Genomic DNA, 9,468 nt, shown 5'->3' on the forward strand with positions numbered 1-9,468 from the left:
ACCAGTTGTATAACAAGCAACCTATTTGTATCTTTTTGCACCTTAATCTAAAAGATATAAATATTAATATATAATATATATGATATATAATATATATAATATATATATATATATATATAAATTTTATATATATATATAGATATTATATATAACTTATAGCTTTTTCATTTAGGTACAAGTTAAGAGGAAAAGCATTGATTTTGAAGCGTCTAACAAATATGAATGAATACAAATCTCAAGAACGACACAGATGCAGGCAGGCAGATTTAGTGTTATTGTGAATCACACAAACTTAAACCCTTATCTGCTATCAAGGAGAAGCTATTTTTGTTGTATAGGACATTATGGAATGACAAGGGAAACAAAGCCAAAGAATTACGTTGCTACAATATTATGAAAGCTCACGTTACAAAAAGTTATTCAGTGTAATGATTATGTTTACTTCCCTGTGTCGTCTCTTTCCCTAGACAGTTTCGTTATTGGGCATGCCCCTTTTGGGCATTTGTTAATAAGTCTAACTATCGAATTCACGCGACACTTTTCTGTAAGGTTTTCTACAGTAACCCGAGAAAATTAATTCCTTACTGAGAGCAGAGTCGCAGCATTCCTGTGGTCATCCTAAAAAAAAGAAAAATACACAAAAAGAAGTGAAAAGTATTATATAACTAACAAATCACAAAACGTGTTATTCATATCAAAGAGTTTTGGCACAAATAATTCATTTCGAAAATTAGGTTTTTATTTGTAAACATATGAAGAATAATCAAAGGGAGAATAAAGATCTTACAGACTCAAGGCCCAATCAAAGCACTCAGTATGAGCTGCAGAGTATTTCTTCCCCGATAAAATCTCTGATGAAACATCCAGGAGATATTACACTTCCCATGCCGCCGGATCCCTCCTCCCCGGAGGGACCTTAACCAATGACGGTAAAGAAGGTTACAATAAAGAAGACTAATAGTGTTATGGAAGCCCCTTGGTGCAAGATGCAGTTGGTATATGAATTAAAGCTGTTGGTATATGAATTAACCAAAGGGTGTTGGCACTTTACTACTCTGCTACGGGCGTTTTGTTTTTCTCGGTTGTTAGATGTTCAGTCTTCTGGGAGATGTATAACAACTGCTAAGCGTTGTTTAATCTGGTTGTCAAATGGCATATGATTAAAATGACTTTCTCTCTCGTAAGGATGGACATACTAAAGTCATATGTACGATTGCAGGGGTAAATTATGTGGCAGGGATTTTTGTAATACATGGATACCGTCTTCTCTCTCTCTCTCTCTCTCTCTCTCTCTCTCTCTCTCTCTCTCTCTCTCTCTCTCTCTCTCTCTCTGCCCCCGGATTATATTGAAGTTAATAATGCCTTAGAAAGACGCTGATAAAAGACTACAAGATTTTGTGCCAATATTAAACGATGAATGAAAACCTTCAGTGACAGCAAAAATGGGAAAATATATAAATGATAAAGAAGAAACTCAATTATAGTTATGACCATAAGACAGGCTTATTATCTTGCTTTAATATAGTGCCATATTTACCTTATTAATCAATACTTTATGCTTTGGTTATCTTGTATTGGAAACCGTTTGCAGACACGAGGCCATTATAGCCCTAGTCGTTACTGTTATTTGGCATGTGATGCTATAGTGAAACTGTGCGCACCCCCCCTAAACTTAAACACACCCCCAACTAAACCTAAATGCACCCTCACTAAACCTAAACACACCCCCACTAAACCTAAAAATGCACCCCCACTAAACATAGTCACAGCCCCCACACAAAACCTAAACACACCTCTCACCAAACCTAAATGCACCCCCACTGTACCTAAACTCACCCCCACTAAACCTAAACACACACCCCTCACTAAACCTAAATGCAACCCCTACTAAACCTAAACACAGGCCCTCTGCTAAAGCTATACACACCCCCACCAAATCTAAATACACGCCTATAATCTAAGTTCGGTCATATGATGGCCACGTGCCAAATTTTGTCTAGATCGGTCCAGCGGTTCGGATTTCTATAGTGCACAATCATACCAACATTCAATCATACACAACATTCATTTTACACACATATATATACATGTGTACATACATATATATATATACATACAAATATATATATATATATATATATATATATATATATATATATATATATATATATATATATATATATATATATATATGTATATGCAAAAACCGTGTTTAAGCAACAAGGAAAAATTATACAGATAATTTTGAAAAGAGACTACTCACACGTGGTTATATAGGTCTATGTCCCTAGGCTGTTTTTTTTCGGATGTCTGCACACACACACACACACACACACACACACACACACACACACACACAGGTCTGTCACTGAAAGGAAAGCATGTGGTTACTGTAAGGGCAAGTTGTTGGTCAAAAGATATTTTTTTTCATGTTGCCTGGTTGTTATGAAGAGACAGTGTGGCCATACCTTTACATTATGTAAAACTTCAGCTCACTCTACTAGTGTACTTCTGCTTCACAATTCCACTTCACTTCAGTCTTTCCAATCCACACACACACACACACACACACACACACACACACAAGAGAGAGAGAGAGAGAGAGAGAGAGAGAGAGAGAGAGAGAGAGAGAGAGAGAGCGTTTCATTTTGAAGGTAAAAAGCTTTTATTTTTTATTTTATGTATTGATTCAGGAGTAGGTCTAACTTTAATATCTCGAGTTAATATCTCCCGCTTTCACTCCATGGCCAACGTTTCCCTGTGTTCGACTAACTGTGACTTCATCTTCTGTTGTAGTCTACAGACTGTAACACAAGGCGGTCCTTCATTCATTGATGTCATTCATATAAATATTTAAGCGTAAGTCAATCTATTCTTGGTTAGGCCTACTTGTATTTGAGACTTAGGCAATGATAACTATTTATTTCAAGTTGAGGTCAGGATCGACTGCATATGGACGCAGTGTTCGAATGGGGTTTTCTTTTTTGAACCACCCTGTCATTCTAGCCTAGCATAGGTACCATACCCCCTGAAGTGGAGGCTAGCCTCGAATATACCACAGTGAGCCAAGAGCTGGTTTGAATTATCATAAAAATAAAAGCCTCACAAGAAGCCGTCATTTGTAGGGGTTCGTGCGAGGCTAGAAAGCAAATCTCACTAAGTTTAGTGAGCTTGAGAGATTTCTGTTTGTCTCCTTCAGTTCCAAATCCCTCGAGGACAGGCAATGGAAAGTCCTTTAAGGACTCTGTAGCTGATGTTACGAAATGAACCTTGTTGATTAATAATGGTCATCGGAAAAAATGTCAAAAGATGCTTAAAATTGTCGTTCATCTAAAAAAAAAACTGAAAGTTTGATGATGGATAAAACTGACGTTAATATCATGACAGTTTCTGGACAGTGCTGCCAACGTGCACAATTCAGTCAGACTTCGAGAGAAGAAAAAATAATTCTAAACTTCCTATGTTTCCACCCTCTCTCTCTCTCTCTCTCTCTCTCTCTCTCTCTCTCTCTCTCTCTCTCTCTCTCTCCAATGAAAATGACAAACCAACACTAATTAAAGTAATAAACGCTAGAGAGAGAGAGAGAGAGAGAGAGAGAGAGAGAGAGAGAGAGAGAGAGAATTTGCATCGAAAAACGTCTAATCCACTACAGAGTTAAAAAATGCTGTAACTGTAACATTTTAGGCCTATTGTCTTTAATTTGTTGTTATGAAACCTAGTATATCTATTTACAATTGCAATCGTTAAAAAAATCTTTAAATTTTGACATAAATTAATTTATATTTTATTTTAAAACCCCTATTGCTAACAAACATATAGCCCAAGGACTTGAGACCTTGATATAGCCATCGAAGCTTACGTTCGAATTTACAGTTTAGAACCAATGAACTTTAGGTATAGCGGCTGTGGGATGCGGCCATAATCGTCATTTCTAGAGAGACAAACGCATCTAAATCTATAAAATATCATGTAACAAATACACAAAAATACATGAAAAATGTAGTCCTACTGACCGCGTAGCCTAGGTTTCCAAAACAGCGGATGCTTCACCATTTAGGTTTTATCCTCTGAAAATTATCAATGAGAGAGAAGCATAAAATTGTTGAAATGGACAACTATGGACACTGTCACCTGTCCGGTATAATTCTGAAAGCGTAAGAAGATCGTATTTGCATTCAGCGCCAAGATATGCTCACCCCTATTTTATAAGATTGCTGCTCCCATATGAAAGTCACTAGGTGAACCAATCTTGCAGAATAAAGCCAGTCTCTACACCATAAAAATACACAAACTGATGAAAAAGGAATTGTTTCTACATTCCCGTGTTTATATAGCTGATAGTAGCCATGTGCTGAAGCCAGTCATCTAATCAATTAATCAGCCAATCAGTCAACTTATAAAATGGTCTGTCCAGCCAAGCATCATACGTGTCAAGATCTTCGTCTCTCTTAAACCAACCTCAGACACCGGTTATCATTTGAACATAAACCCATATATCAGCAAGAATAACCTCCATGGTTAAACCTCACTGGTTTAAAGCAAACAGGATTCGTGAAACTTCATGCTTAGTAAGTTGTTTTTGAAGGTAGCCTATAAAGAGATCTTTCGTTTTATATGCTGAATCAGGGGTTGGTCTTTTATCATTGTCTTTTTTTTTTCTTTGTGGTGTCTGGTTCCCAGTGCTGTAATGGCTTTGATTTCGTCTTTTGTATAGTCAGCAAACTATAACTCAAGGTGGTCTTTGCTCTAATACTTTATCGAAGTCATACGTAAAAACACTATATTGTAAGTCACTTGTACTGAAGACAAGTGCAATGAAAACAACTTATGTGAAGTTGAGGTCAGGAGCGAAGTTTTCACACGAACGCAGTGTTTGCATAGTTTGTTTTTTTTCTGAACCACCTGTCATTCGTCAGGGCTGCCAATATTAATACGTCTGATCAGGGCTACCAACTGCTCAAAATCAGTCAGTAGCACCAACTGCTCCAAATCAGTCAAGGCTGCTAACTGCACCTGGAATTGAGATCTCTATACCAGCACTACTTAGTTCGGTGATCTTCAATCAGGCCGCGCTGCAAAGCCTTGCAGCCATCTTTAAAGGTCTGGTAGCCGGCAAATTGAACAGGGCTTAGTGCGGGTGCGATAGTGAATTTTTTCGTTATCGTTAATGTGTTTAATGAGTTTAGTGTTTAGCGAATGTTTAGAGGTTTAGTGAGTAAGTGTTTAGTGAATGTTTATGAGTAAGTGTTTAGTGAATGTTTAGTTTAGGGTTTAGCAAATGTTTAGGTTATGGTTTAGTGAATGTTTTGTGAATGTTAGTGAATGTTTAGTGTGTAAGTATCCGGTGAATGTTTTGTGAATGTTAGTGAATGTTTAGTGTGTAAGTATTCAGTGAATGTTTAGTGTGTAAATATTCAGTGAATGTGTAGGGAGTGTTTAGTGAATATCTTGTGAACGTTAGTGTTTAGTGAATGTTTAGTGTGTAAGTATTCAGTGAATGTTTAGTGAGTGTTTAGGGTTTAGTGAATGTTTAGTGTGTAAGTGTTTAGTGAGTGTTTAGGGTTTAGTGAAGATTAAGAGCATGTTAGTGTTTAGTGAATGTTTAGTGTGTAAGTATTCAGTGAATGTTTAGTGAGTGTTGAGGGTTTAGTGAATGTTTTGTGAATGTTAATGTTTAGTGAATGGTTAGTGTGTAAGCATTCAGTGAATGTCTAATGAATGTTTAGGGTTTAGTGAATATTTAGTGAGTGCTTAGTGTTTAGTGAATGTTTAGTGAGTTAAACTCAGTTTTTTTTTTTTTTACCGAGGCGCATATGCGCTCACTCTCAGGGGTGCCCTGTTAGCTCGGAAAAGTTTCCTGCTAGCTGATTGGTTGCAAGTATTTTGTCCGAATAGCATAATTGTTTACAAATAATTACCAAGTAATGTGAAACTTATTTACTAACCTAAATTTGTCCCTCAGATATATGTTTTGTCAATAAATAATGTTAACGAATAAAGAGATTATAAAGTATTGTGATGGTAAGTCTAAATTTAATAACAACACCCGCCGAAGTCAACGACAGGAGCTTGTTTTCGGATGCACGCTGCATAATTTTTTTACTTTTCACATATTTTAACACCAATTGGGATAAATTGCACTAAGCATAAGAAAAACATGTTATTATAAACTTTCTTTGAATAACAGAATCTACTAAAAATATGGAATTAATAAAACTCGCTATTGGTGAAAACTTCCGGGGAGGTAAAAGGAACAGCCTGTGGCTTTAGATAAAATTTAGATAAAATTACCTAGATAGGTAGGCCTAGTTATTCATATGGTATCCACATGCCAGCAAATGTTGATGGGCAAGAAAACTTTTCAGATACATATCATCTTTTATAGGCTTTTGTGCTGAAGCCTTTTGTTATATCCTTATGATAAATATGAAGAGGCTATTTTTTCTTTTACATAATAATAATGTACTTCCCTTATTAAGGCTTTATTTCTTGCACACATTTCAAACTAGGCTAGCCTATGTCTATGTGCCTTACACCATTTTTTGACAATTGCAATAAAATTTGCTTAACTCTTTAAGGTAAGTAGTAACAGTAAACAGTAGCTGATGCTTGATATAAGTTAGGCTAGGTGTATGTAGGCCTATGATTTAAATCCGTATAGAAAGTGTTTGCTAATTTTGTCGTAAAGGGATACATTCTATTAATAGCACTATTTTCGGTTTGAGGATACTGTAGTGTTCTATAAATTGCATAAAAATCACAATTAAACGAATTCATAATTTCACCGAGTTACAACCGCGATACCCCTCCCTCTCCCCTCCATCCCCGCCTCGGTATTTGACAGTATACGCCTATAGCCTACTAATCCTTAAGATGCATATGTGTATAGTACATTTTCTACTCAGCCACATATTCTTTTACTTCTCAAAATATCTGCAGAAACTCGTGTTAACCTTATATGTGTCCTGAACAGAATGCAAAATAAGAAAATAAAAAGTTTTCTTGTCTCGCATTGTCTGCTGTAACTTACATGAAAGAGTAAGTTTTTAATTTCTGCGAAATATATTTTTATTAGTGTGCACCTACAAAAAGAAGCATAGAAACTATTTAATTGCAGATATAGCCATTAAAGTAATCTCAATAACATAACACTGATTTCAACACTTACGTAAATCAGGAAAAAGCTGCAATGGCATAACTCAGGAAAATGCTGCAATGATAATCAGCTGGTATAGTTTTCCCGCCAGGCCGCCACAGGCTGTTCCTTTTACCTCCCCGGAAGTTTTCACGATAGCGAGTTTTATTAATTACATGTTTTTAGTAGATCCTGGTATTCAAAGAAAGTTTATAATAACATGTTTTTCTTATGCTTAGTGTAATTTATCCCAACTGGTGTCAAAATATGTGAAAAGTAAAAAAATTATGCAGCGTGCATCCAAAAACAAGCTCCTGTCGTTGACTTCAGCGGGTGGTGTTATTAAATTTAGGCTTACCATCACAATACTTTATAATCTCTTTATTCGTTAACATTATTTATTGACAAAATATCTGAGGGAGAAATTTAGGTTGGTAAATAAGTTTCGATTTACACTACTTGGTAATCATTTGAAAACAATGACGCTATTCGGACAGAATACTTGCAACCAATCAGCTAACAGGAAACTTTTCCGAGCTAAAAGGGCACCCCTGAGAGAGTGCAAATGCACCTCGAAAAAAAAAAAAAAAAAAATGAGTTTAGTATTCAGTGAATTATCACCGAAGGGAAATTTTTTTAAGTAATAAATGGATCGGTACCGCTGGGTCTCGATCCCTCGACACGGTACCTCCCAGCGACTCCATTCAACGGTCAAACTGTTCAGCCAACCACTGCCTCCCCCCCCCACAAAAAAAAAAAAAAAATCTCATAATAATAGCTGCGTGTTACAAACGTACCAATGCTCTCGCTAATTACAGATTGGATGGAGAGAGAGAGATAGATATAGAGAGAGAGAGAGAGAAGACTATAAAGAGCATTTTCAGGGGAATGTTTCCGATAAATGGATGAATAAGGGAAAGAGAATGTTTGGGACTTCCCAAAAAGGAAACATGGAGTAGTCTCCTGAAGGAGAGAGAGAGAGAGAGAGAGAGAGAGAACTGTTTCTTGGGCAGAGAACTATACAGATGAACAACATCTCTCATCATTAGTCTAGGCTTTAACATTAGGGTAAGAGCTATCGAGGGAAAAGACCATACGAAGAGCATCAAATATATATATAGGATATGTTTCCGATAAATGGATGAATATATAGGGAAAGAGAATGTTTGGGACTTCCCAGAAAGGAAACGATGTGTGTCTGTGTGAGTGTTATTGTGCCTGTGTGTGTGAAGGAGGGAATATTATATGCAATATCTATGAGAGAACTGTTTCTATATATACACAATATGATATATGAATATGATATATATATATATATATATATATATATATATATATGACTACACCGTGATTATAAACAATCAGAAAGCTGAAAACGTCAATATCCAATCTCTCTACCTCAAACAATATATTTTCATATATGTTACCGAAGGGGAATTTTTTAGTGATAATAAGTTCGCCGTCCCGTGGGGTCGAACCAGCGAAGGACGAGAACTCATGACTACAGTGGACGCATTAACCCAGTCGGCCACAAGAGAGGTAACATATATGAAAATATATTATTTCCGAGGTAGAGCGAATTGGATATTAAAGGACGTTTGTAGCTTTCTGAATATATATATATATATATATATATATATATATATATATATATATATATATATATTAAAAGGTAATATAGCTGTAGGCTATGTGACTATATATACTCTAAAATAGTGACCAAACCTCAAATGTCTTAATTACTGGTGTCCCTCATGAAATTTGTTTTATAAACCATTGAATAGAATCGTTGAGCCTCATATGTATGCATACAAAATGGAATTAATAAAGCAATGGCACTTTTCCTTTTATAAATGCTTGCATTCATGCTAATTCACTTATACATATATATATATATATATATATATATATATATATATATATATATATATATATATATATATATATATATATATATATATATATATATATATATATATATATATATATATATATATATATATATATATATATATATATATATATATATATATATATATATATATATATATATATATATATATATATATATATATATATATATATATATATATATATATATATATATATATATATATATATATATATATATGTATGTGTGTGTGTGTGTGTGTGTGTGAATGAATGAGCATGAATATGAGCGTTTATATAAGGTAAAATGCCATTGCTTTGTTAATTCACTTTTGTATGCATAGATATTAGGCTCAACGATTTTATTCAGTGGTTTATAAAGTAGATTTAATGAGAGACACCAGTAATTAAGTAATTTTAGTTCTGGTCAGTATTGTTAGAGT

The sequence above is a fragment of the Macrobrachium rosenbergii genome, chromosome 9, assembly GCF_040412425.1.
Source record: "Macrobrachium rosenbergii isolate ZJJX-2024 chromosome 9, ASM4041242v1, whole genome shotgun sequence".
In the NCBI taxonomy this organism is placed as follows: Eukaryota; Metazoa; Arthropoda; class Malacostraca; order Decapoda; family Palaemonidae; genus Macrobrachium; species Macrobrachium rosenbergii.